This window comes from Salmo trutta, unplaced genomic scaffold, assembly GCF_901001165.1.
Source record: "Salmo trutta unplaced genomic scaffold, fSalTru1.1, whole genome shotgun sequence".
Taxonomy (NCBI): domain Eukaryota; kingdom Metazoa; phylum Chordata; class Actinopteri; order Salmoniformes; family Salmonidae; genus Salmo; species Salmo trutta.
In genome coordinates this window covers 7,055,803-7,068,276 of record NW_021822911.1, presented here as the reverse complement: position 1 = coordinate 7,068,276, position 12,474 = coordinate 7,055,803, and the positions used below count along the sequence as shown (strand labels likewise).

At 38.6% G+C, this 12,474-nt stretch overlaps 1 long non-coding RNA gene across 1 annotated transcript; it reads right to left on the bottom strand.

The window, feature by feature from the left end:
- Window positions 1-738: 738 nt before the first annotated feature.
- On the bottom strand, window positions 739-11,946 carry LOC115186378 (uncharacterized). Its single transcript, XR_003875730.1, has 2 exons — window positions 11,905-11,946; window positions 739-961 (listed from the first exon to the last, which is right to left on the bottom strand). It is a non-coding gene; the product is annotated as an uncharacterized LOC115186378 (long non-coding RNA).
- Between the last annotated feature and the right edge of the window lie 528 nt (window positions 11,947-12,474).

Sequence of the window (12,474 nt, the reverse complement as noted above, 5' to 3'; positions counted from 1 at the left end):
CCTGTGTGTGTTCTCTGGTGTGATTTTAAATTACTTAAGCTAATAAAACTCTTTCTGCAGTCAGCGCAATGGTAAGTTTTCTCTCCTGTGTGTGTTCTCAGGTGTACTTTCAGGCAGCTTGCCTGAATAAAACTCTTCCCACATTGAGTACAACTACACGGTTTCTCTCCTGTGTGTGTCCGCTTGTGTAATATCAGTCCATTTGGCTGAGTAAAACTCTTCCCACATTGATTACAGCTATATGGTTTCTCTCCTGTGTGTATTCTCTGGTGCATAACCAAGGAGCTTGACCGAGTAAAACTCTTTCCACATTGAGTACAGCTACATGGTTTATCTCCTGTGTGTGTTCTCTTGTGTACCTTCAGAGAGCTAGATGTCGTAAAACTCTTCCCACATTGAGTACAGCTAAATGGTTTCTCTCCTGTGTGTGTTCTCTGGTGTACTGTCAGAGAGCTAGATGTAACATAACTCCTCCCACATTGATCACAGCTATAAGATTTATCTCCTGTGTGTGTTCTCTTGTGTAAAGTCAGATAGCTAGATGTAACATAACTCTTCCCACATTGATCACAGCTATAAGGTTTCTCTGTTGTGTGTGTTTTCTGATGTTTAGTCAGATTGGAAGATGTAGTAAAACTCTTCCCACATTGAGTACAGCTATAAGATTTCTCTCCTGTGTGAATTAGCAAGTGTGTTTTCAATGAATATGATCTAGAGAAACTCATTTCACAATGAGAGCAGTGGTACGGCTTTTCTCCTGTGTGGATTCTCCGGTGTATTTCAAGTTCTGATTTAGATTTGCAGTTCTTCTCACAGTCAGAGCAGCAGTAAGGATTATTCAATGTGGGTCTCTGCTGGTGTTTCTTGAGGTGTTCTGATCTGGAGAGACTCTTCTCTGCCCTGTCAGCATCATGATCTTGTTGAGACTCCCCAGAGGACCCAGGATAGTCACATCTCTCTCCTGTGTGAACGACAAAATTAAACAGATGGTTAAAGTCCCACAACAGCAGAAATCCACTCTTTATTTGAGGTCAAAGGTGATGCCCAGAGTGTACCCATGAAGTTGTACAACAATTGACGTCTGTTAAATTATTTGACAATTGTCTTAATACAGTCAAGTGAGCAACAATAGTCATATTTTGTCTTGTTTTCACATTAGTAGTAACATTACATTTTTTTTTTTACATTTTAGTCATTTAGCAGACGCTCTTATCCAGAGCGACTTACAGTTGTGAATGCATACATTTCATGCCTCCCCCCCCCCCCCCTGTGGGAATCGAACCCACAACCCTGGCGTTGCACACACCATGCTCTACCAACTGAGCCACATGGAAGGCCATCAATAACTACTGGAAGATCCTAACAGTAACACACACGTACTGTAGGACCGATAACTTCACCTAACAACATAGACCTACTGTAGGACCCATAACTTCACCTAACAATAACATAGACCTACTGTAGGACCCATAACTTCACCTAACAACAGCATAGACGTACTGTAGGACCCATAACTTCACCTAACAACAACATAGACGTACTGTAGGATCCATAACTTCACCTAACAACAACATAGACCTACTGTAGGACCCATAACTTCACCTAACAACAACATAGACCTACTGTAGGACCCATAACTTCACCTAACAACATAGACCTACTGTAGGACCCATAACTTCACCTAACAATAACATAGACCTACTGTAGGACCCATAACTTCCCCTAACAACAGCATAGACCTACTGTAGGACCCATAACTTCACCTAACAACATATACCTACTGTAGGACCCATAACATCACCTAACAACAACATAGACCTAATAACAGACTCTAAAGGAGAGAAAAAACGATTTGACAGAGGAGAAGGGGTACAAAAATCAAGAAATTATCTCTTTCAAGGACAGTCTCACAAAAACCAAGCATTCTTGCATTCTTACTAAACTCTGATTTACCTCCCCAAAATATCTCTGCACAACGTCTATTTACACCTCTTCTGGATGGAAACTACAAATGTAATGGCTGCGCTCAATGCAATGGCACTTATAAATGTAGATCCTTCAAACACCCCCAAACAGGGAAACAGATCCCAATCAAAGGTGTTATCAGGTGCACCACTAAGGCAGTTATTTATCTTTTAATTTGTCCTTGTGGTAAAATCTTTTTGGAAGCGAACCCCTTGATTTCGTCCCTACATTATATCGGCATCGAACACGTCACCCTCCCTAGGAGAGGGGGTGACCTCGACAATTTATTGTTAAAAACAAGAGGCTGCCTGGATCTTAAATTTAAAGAGCCTTGCTCCCGTCGGTCTCAACGTAGCCATTATTGTAATATTGCTATTCATTGTAAATGTTTGTAGGTCTATGTATCCATTATTGTAATATTGCTATTCATTGTAAATGTTTGGAGGTCTATGTATCCATTATTGTAATATTGCTATTCATTGTAAATGTTTGGAGGTCTATGTAGCCATTATTGTAATATTGCTATTCATTGTAAATGTTTGGAGGACTATGTATCCATTATTGTAATATTGCTATTCATTGTAAATGTTTGTAGGTCTATGTATCCATTATTGTAATATTGCTATTCATTGTAAATGTTTGGAGGTCTATGTATCCATTATTGTAATATTGCTATTCATTGTAGATGTTTGGAGGTCTATGTATCCATTATTGTAATATTGCTATTCATTGTAAATGTTTGGAGGTCTATGTATCCATTATTGTAATATTGCTATTCATTGTAAATGTTTGGAGGTCTATGTATCCATTATTGTAATATTGCTATTCATTGTAAATGTTTGGAGGTCTATGTATCCATTATTGTAATATTGCTATTCATTGTAGATGTTTGGAGGTCTATGTATCCATTATTGTAATATTGCTATTCATTGTAAATGTTTGGAGGTCTATGTATCCATTATTGTAATATTGCTATTCATTGTAAATGTTTGGAGGTCTATGTATCCATTATTGTAATATTGCTATTCATTGTAAATGTTTGTAGGTCTATGTATCCATTATTGTAATATTGCTATTCATTGTAAATGTTTGTAGGTCTATGTATCCATTATTGTAATATTGCTATTCATTGTAAATGTTTGGAGGTCTATGTATCCATTATTGTAATATTGCTATTCATTGTAAATGCTTGTAGGTCTATGTATCCATTATTGTAATATTGCTATTCATTGTAAATGTTTGGAGGTCTATGTATCCATTATTGTAATATTGCTATTCATTGTAAATGTTTGGAGGTCTATGTATCCATTATTGTAATATTGCTATTCATTGTAAATGTTTGGAGGTCTATGTATCCATTATTGTAATATTGCTATTCATTGTAAATGTTTGGAGGTCTATGTATCCATTATTGTAATATTGCTATTCATTGTAAATGTTTGGAGGTCTATGTATCCATTATTGTAATATTGCTATTCATTGTAAATGTTTGGAGGTCTATGTATCCATTATTGTAATATTGCTATTCATTGTAAATGTTTGGAGGTCTACATAGCCAAATTGTATCTATGATCGTATGCTATCCATTTATGTTTTCATATGTTCTATTTCTATCTGTAAATTAACCAATGATATCAGGCCACACTCAGACATGATTACAGACACCTGTGTGTGTCCTTTGACACAATATAAACTAGTGACCCACAGTGTTTGTCATTATACCCTGATGAAGACAGCTTGTCTGTGGAAACGTTGGTTATTAGGTTATTAAATTATTGCATCTGAGCTCCTAGAGTGTGAGGTTCTCCTTTTCTTTTTCAGGCCACTGGGGTCTGACAACTTGGATGGAAAAATTACTGAGGATAATAGAGGACGACATTGCCACTCCTATTTGCCATATGTTCAATATAAGCCTACTAGAAAGTGCAAAAACCCTACCTTGTCACAACACAACTGATTGGCTCAAATGCATTAAGGAAAGAAATTTCACAAATTAACTTTTAATTATTCATTTTTCTGTGACAAATGGTGAATTAGTTACTGATTTATACCACTTTTAAATGGAATTTTATAGATGATGTATTTCTATAAAATCAAAACTGGAATTTTTATTCAAAACAAAGGTTGTAAAAGTATGCTAGACATTTATATAATAAATCATACCTAGTTTAATGTTTCTGTGACAATCAATGAATTAGTTATTGATTTTTACAATTTTAATTATTTTGGCCAATGTCTGAATTTAAATCCAACTTTACCTCGGTCAGAACTTACATTGTCTAGGTCTCATTTTTAGCCATCTTACTCATTGCTATAACCAGGACATTGTGATTAGGAAACTATGAGAACCACACAAAGTCCAGGGGGTGATCACACTCTACCACTAAGGGTCAGTTTAGTTGGAGCAACGTAAGACAGTCTCGTGTTACAATTGTATGTTTTAGTAGCATGAATTGTTCCTGTTCACACCGAGGTGAAGAGCGGAATAATGGAAGGAATGAATCCCAGCCTGACGCTCATCACCTGTGGAAGGCGGGACTTCCAGCCAGGCGTGGATTTCATTGGCCTTTTCAGGTGTGATTTTAGATCCTTCAACCGAAGTCGCAACTCCCCATAGTATGTTGTACCAAAGTTGACTGACCCTTAAGGGAACTAAACTGCCATAAATACAAGGAAAGTCAAGTAGTGTTTCATTTAAAAAATATATATACAAATCCGGCAAGGCACCAACTCTGAGAAGGGTTTAAAACAAAGGTTTCAAACAATTCATAAATGTTATGGAACGTAGGTATGTTTCGCCTTTAATGTAATGGCATTGAAAACAATGAAAAAAGACGAATAGCTGTGTTTGAATACCCATACTAACATACTGTATACTACATACTTAATGAGTACATACTACATATTATTAGTTAATTGTAGTATACTGTAACTACATACATAATGAGTATATACTACATACTATTAGTTAATTGTAGTATACTGTAACTACATACTTAATGAGTATATACTACATGCTATTAGTTAATTGTAGTATACTGTATACTACATACATAATGAGTATATACTACATACTATTAGTGAATTGTAGTAAACTGTATACTACATACTTAATGAGTATATACTACATACTATTAGATAATTGTAGTATACTGTATACTGTATACTACATACTTAATGAGTATATACTACATACTATTAGATAATTGTAGTATACTGTATACTACATACTTAATGAGTATATACTACATACTATTAGTTAATTGTAGTAAACTGTAACTGAACCGTTTCCTTTCAGTTGAGGCTCTTCTCCTGTCTACCGGATGTTTATGCTGTTGCTATGCAACCTCTTGCTAGCTAGTTAGCATAACACATTACTAGTTAGACATTTTACGACTTCAGGTGTGTTTTTAAATTCAATCTTGAATACCAGAGTACTTCATAAATTCAGACCGTTGTCAGGTTGTCCGTTTGTAAATTCAGCCCGTTTCTCTCTCGGAGCCACTGGCCGCTCCGGCCGAGGAGTTGGGTTGATTTGACCGTTCTGACCTTAGCTTGCTAGCTACTTCCAGACACAAATGAGACTCTGACCATTTTACTCGCCCTAGCAGAGCTGGTTATGCAGTTTTCATGTTATCCAGAGTGACTGTAACTGTGCTGCTGGAAAACATTTAATTACAATTTTTGCCTACGTTTACTGACACCTGGACATATTCAACGGGTGTTGAGTGCTAGTAAATTCATTATTCTGCTCTCTGGTACTCAGACGAGAGTGCTCAGAGCGAATTTATGAAAGCACCCAAATGTCCATTGAGAACGCACACGACTATACCATTTAGCTAAGCTAAGGATGACGGGTATGTCATGACGTTGCCCTCTTTGAGTACAGGGAGGACAGTTGACCCCCTCCCCCTTGCACCATCCCCCAACCTACCTCCCCCACCCAGGCCCTGTGTGAAGGGGTGGTCAAATTCTAGAGGAGAATCTCTTGCCACATGGCCCAGTTGAGACACAGAGGGGTTTCATAGAGAGACACAGGAAATTCTTCCAAGTCACAGAATTGGGGAACCGAACAACATTTATGTTCTGGAGAAGGTATAAAAGATTGGTGAAGAATCCAGCTACGAACTGGTCCGCTTGGTACAATTTTGTGATAGTCAGAAGAGACAATATTACCATAATACTGTTTATATAATAGCCTCAGCTATGGGACTTGCATCTAAATGGTTGTATAAAATGTATTAATAAGGATAAAGCTATTTGTAATACATTGAGATGCCATGTACTGATGTTAATGTGATAGAATGTATTTCTGTACCAGATTAAATCAGTCATCGGCACGCCCCCAGGGACACAGACAGGACCAGGCGTCATGTGACAAGCCTGTTCTATGTTCACGTATAAAACCCCACCCTGATTTACTTTCTTTAGACCAGCTTACCTCAGAAGAGAGAGCCAAGGTTTGACCCCCAATTCCTCTACTGAAAGTTAACTATACCACATGGTTAAACTTTTAGACTATCGAGACCGACAAAATAAGAACAAGTCTTTGATATTAATTATTAGTCTGCAGCTAAGTAAATTATATAATTGAACACGAAGACCAACGAAACATCCATTCTATAACGACATTAATGAATGTCGCTTTGAAAGATCCATTCTAAGAGAGAGAACTCTCCAACAAGGATCCCGACGACACACTGAGCGTAAATATATATTGATTGCAATTGTTCCCGAATGAGTGAGCGTTCATGTGCAAAGGATTAGCATATCAATTGTTAATATTAATGAACTCTGTGTGCCTCCTCAGCTGACCTTTTATGACCCTTTGTTTAACAAGACACCAGCCATGCCTGTTTAGCCCACTAGGGCACATTACTCTACCAATTCTTTGTGACGATAATTACTGTTTGTATGCTTTCTGTGAATTACTTAGTTTAGTAAATAAATGATTTTAAGACAATTGATGTATGGATGACTTTAGTAAAGGCTGGATTCGTGCAGATACAACAATTTACGACGTTTGGAATGAGACTGGACGCGAGGTAAAATACACCATTTAAACCAGAAGATAATCGGCCTATACTATAATATAATATATCAAATCAAATCAAATTTATTTATATAGCCCTTCGTACATCAGCTGATATCTCAAAGTGCTGTACAGAAACCCAGCCTAAAACCCCAAACAGCAAGCAATGCATGTGAAAGAAGCACGGTGGCTAGGAAAAACTCCCTAGGAAAAACTCCCTAGAAAGTATATAATGTTATAATATAGGAAAGTTATATTAGGAAAATTATAACTTTGTAATCTGAATATTTTCCTTGGTGCCCCGATCTCCTAGTTAATGATAATAATTACAGGGAGTTATTGGATAAACATGTTTTCGATTTAATTGTACCCCAAAGACACGACAGGTACAATCAAGTCAATAAACGTTGGGTAGTTAGTTAGATAGAATATAGTTAATATACTGGCAAGTTTGATGTATAAGTAGCCAACTAACGTCAGGTAGCTAGTTAAAACCTCACTGGGGTAGGGGGCAGTATTTTTACGTCCGGATGACAAGCGTGCCCGTAGTAAACTGCCTGCTACTCATGCCCAGAAGGTAGGATATGCATATTATTAGTAGATTTTCTAAAACTGTTTGAATGATGTCTGTGAGTATAACGGGGGACCAGTACGGGGGAAAAAAATGTATGAAATGAAATGTATGCATTCACTACTGTAAGTCGCTCTGGATAAGAGCGTCTGCTAAATGACTAAAATGTAAATGTAAAATGTATAACAGAACATATGGCAGGCAAAAACCAGAGAAAAAATCCAACAAGGAAGTGTGGAAATCTGAGGTTTGTAGTTTTTCAAGTGATTGCCTATTATACAGTGTCTGTGGGGTCATTTTGCACTTCCTAAGGCTTCCACTAGATGTCAACAGTCTTTAGAACGTTGTTTCATGCTTCTACTGTGAATGGGGAGAGAATAAGAGGTCTTGGAATCAGATGACTGAGAAAATGACATGAGCTCAGTGGCACGCTCCAGTGAGAGTTAGCTGTGTTCCTTTTCCTTTATGAAGACAAAGGAATCGTCCGGTTGGAATATTATGGAAGATTTATGATAAAAACATCCTAAAGATTGATTCTATACATCGTTTGACATGTTTCTATGAACTGTAATATAACTTTTTTGACTTTTCGTCTGAACTTACTGCGCAAGCACAGTGCATTTGGATTACTCGACTGAACGCGCGAACAAAAAGGAGGTATTTGGACATAAAAATGGACTTTATCGAAACAAATTAACATTTATTGTGGAACTGGGATTCCTGGGAGTGCATTCCGATGAAGATCATCAATGCTATTTCTGAGTTTTGTTGACTCCACAAAATGGCAGGTTTGGTTTGGTGACTGTGCGCTGTACTCAGATTATTGCAAAGTGTGCTTTCGCTGTGAAGCTTTTTTGAAATCTGACACAGCGGTTGCATTAAGGAGAAGTGTATCTATAATTCTTTGAATAACAGTTGTATATTTTATCAACGTTTATGATGAGTATTTCTGTAAATTGATGTGCTCATTCACTGGAAGCTTTGGGAGGCAAAACATTTCTGAACATTACACGCCAATGTAAAATGGGGGTTTTGGATATAAATGTGAACTTTATCGAGCAAAACATACATGTATTGTGTAACATGAAGTCCTATGAGTGCCATCTGATGAAGATCATCAAAGGTTAGTGATTCAGTTTAGCTGTATTTCTGGTTTTTGTGACGCCTCCCCTTGCTTGGAAAATGGCTGTGTGGTTTTTCTTGTCTAGGTGCTGTCCTAACATAATCTAATGCTATGCTTTCGCCGTAAAGCCTTTTTGAAATCGGACACTGTGGTTGGATTAATGAGAAGTTTATCTTTAAAATGGTGTATAATACATGTATGCTTGAGAAATTTGAATTATGAGATTTTTGTTGTTTTGAATTTGGCGCCCTGCTATTTCAATGGCTGTTGGCGAGGTGAGACGGTAGCGTCCCACCTACCCCAGAGAAGTTAACATGTCGGTACATACTGCTGTAATAACATGCAAGCAAATTGTCAGCCAAAACATTGTGTACGGTAACTTACTTGAAAAGTAATTACTTTATTACATTGCTTAACATGTTCTTAACATTTGTCATAATTAGTTAAAGCAATTAATTTGTTTGGGCTCTCGGACTTTGGCTGCATATTTTCCGCCATTTTCTTCAAGTCTGAAAATGATGTGAAGCCACGCCCATTTCCTGAAGAATTGCATTATGGGCCCTAAAGTACTGCGTGTATACGTCATATTTTGGCGAATTTAGTACGACATCCGGGAACTTTTGGCATACTAACTACATCAACGACATCATCGATAAGAGACATTACTGTGCAGCCGTATTCATCCACCTGGCCAAGGCTTTCGACTCTGTCAATCACCACATTCTTATTATAGCAGAATCAACAGCCTTGGTTTCTCAAATGATTGCCTCGCCTGGTTTACCAACTACTTCACTGATAGAGTTCAGTGTGTCAAATCGGAGGGCCTGTTGTCCAGACCTCTGGCAGTCTCTATGGGGGTGCCACAGGGTTCAATTCTCGGGCCGACTCTCTTCTCTGTATACATCAATGATGTTGCTCTTGCTGCTGGTGATTCTCTGATCCACCTCTACGCAAACGACACCATTCTGTATACTTCTGGCCCCTCTTTGGACACTGTGTTAACTAACCTCCAAACGAGCTTCAATGCCATACAACTCTCCTTCCGTGGCCTCCAACTGCTCTTAAACGCAGGTAAAACTAAATGCATGCTATTCAATCGATCACTGCCCGCACCTGCTCGCCAGTCCAGCATCACTACTCTGGACGGCTCTGACTTAGAATAGGTGGACCACTACAAATACCTGGGTGTCTGGTTAGACTGTAAACTCTCCTTCCAGACTCACATTAAGCATCTCCAATCCAAAATTAAATCTAGAATCGGCTTCCTATATCGCAACAAAGCATTCTTCACTCATGCTGCCAAACACACCCTCGTAAAACTGACCATCCTACCGATCCTCGACTTTGGTGATGTCATCTCTAAAATAGCCTCCAACACTCTACTCAACAAACTGGATGCAGTCTATCACAGTGCCATCCGTTTTGTCACCAAAGTCCAATACACTACCCACCATTGCGACCTGTACGCTCTCGTTGGTTGGCCCTCGCTGCATACTCGTCGCCAAACCCACTGGCTACAGGTTATCTACAAGTCTCTGCTAGATAAAGCCCCGCCTTTTCTCAGCTCACTGGTCACCATAGCAGCACCCACTCGTAGCATGCGCTCCAGCAGGTATATCTCACTGGTCACCCCCAAAGCCAATTCCTCCTTTGGTCGTCTTTCCTTCCAGTTCTCTGCTGCCAATGACTGGAACGAATTGCAAAAACCTCTGAAGCTGGAGACTCACATCTCCCTGCCTAGCTTTAAGCACCAGCTGTCAGAGCAACTCACAGATCACTGCACCTGTACATAGCCCATCTGTAAACAGCCCATCTATCTACCTACCTCATCCCCATACTGTTTATTTATTTATCTTGCTCCTTTGCACCCCAGTATCTCTACTTGCACATTCATCTTCTGCACATCTACCATTCCAGTGTTTAATTGCTATATTGTAATTACTTCACCACCATGGCCTATTTATTGTCTTAACTTACCTCATTTGCACTGACTGTATATAGACTTTTTGTTTTCTTTTGTTCTACTGTATTATTGACTGTATCTTTTGTTTATTCCATGTGTTGTTGTATGTGTCGAATTGCTACGCTTTATCTTGGTCAGGTCGCAGTTGCAAATGAGAACTTGTTCTCAACTAGCCTACCTGGTTAAATAAAGGTGAAATAAAAATCATACTATGACCAATAAGCATACTATATACTCAATTCACGTCACAAATAGTATGGTTAGTATGAGTATTCTAACACAGCTAATGACTTATCAACAGCTCTAACAATTTGACCCCCACAGGAAATCTACACTGGCAGTTATAGAAAGACCCATTTACTATATAACCATTGATTCTTGAAGAATATAACTTATAAACACCTCAAATATTTCAACTGTATTACCCCATCAGAAAACAAAACATAAGCTCATAAAACGCCACTGTTTGTCAACAAGCACTGTATAGCCTTGAAATCTTGTTTAAAACTATCATTTTGACCTTATGGATGGCCAGTGCTTGTATTTATAGTGTAGTCAATTCAGGGGGTTGCCCTGAGCTGGACTCAAACCTGGGTCCAGCAACTGTCAAGCCAACACCTTATAACTGTTACACCAAGACGCCTGAACTTCTTAACGAGGTCGATAGGTGTTGGGTTACGGTTGCTACAATAGCTTTCTCTATGCATTTGAGTGGTTACATTTCTCCTTCCCCCATCCCTCAGCTGTTTACCAAACCAAGTCTCTGGGCTGACAATTTTTTGCTATTTAAATCCTAGGTTACCCCTATAAAATAGCCGCACATCTATCAACCAATCTGCAGTTCAAACAATAACAAAGCTGTCATTCCACCACTAGTTTGGTTATAAGATGACGATGGGGCTGGAGAAATGTAACTACTCTCAAATTCATAGACAGACCTACGGATGCAAGGACTGATCATCCATGATATCAACATTATAGTTTTAACCATGTTGAGGCTATACAGTGTTTGTTTATCATTTACATTGTTTCTAAACATTGGAGTAAAAAAAGCTTATTTGTAGTTCTGATGGGGTAAACAATTGAACTAAGCTCATGAGGCTTGTGTTATATTTTTCAAGAATCAATGGCTATAAATAAATTATTTAAAAAGTCTAAATATGGATGTAGCTATTGCATATTTCCCCTTTAACACCACACATCAGTTCAACAACTGCAGAGTTTGTGCCTGTTTTTAAGACAGTACTTACTAGTGTTAATCAGGGCCCGGTCATCGTTAGAACCATTGGACGCCTTAACATGCCTTTGGGAAACCGAGCCCAGATATCCCGTTTCATCCTCTTCATCCTCTTCTTCCTCCAATGTGACAGCAATCTCCTCCTCCTCCTCTTTCACTCCATAAACAGCATCCTCCTCTTTCTCTTCCGCCTCTTCTTTTACTGTAACATCCTCCTCCTCTTTCACTCTGAACGCGTCTTCCTCTTCTTTCACTGTAACGTCTTTCTCCTCTTCTTTCACTGTAACAGCCTCACCCTTTACTTGTTTTTGTATTGGGACATCCTCTTCCTCGTCTTTCACGACAACGTTCAGCCACAGACCATCTTTCTCCGTCCAGCAGACCTCTTCTTTAGCAGGAGGAGAGTAGCTCAGTGAGCTCATGTTCGGGAATGCTAGCTAGCTATGCTATGCTAATGCTAACTTAACCAGCCCGCTGGATGAATAATAACAACAACACCGTAAATATGATATTAAAACGGATAACTAACTAGACGACAGAAGTGGGTTTAAAACACAGTGGCTAATATACACTAAAGCGTCTA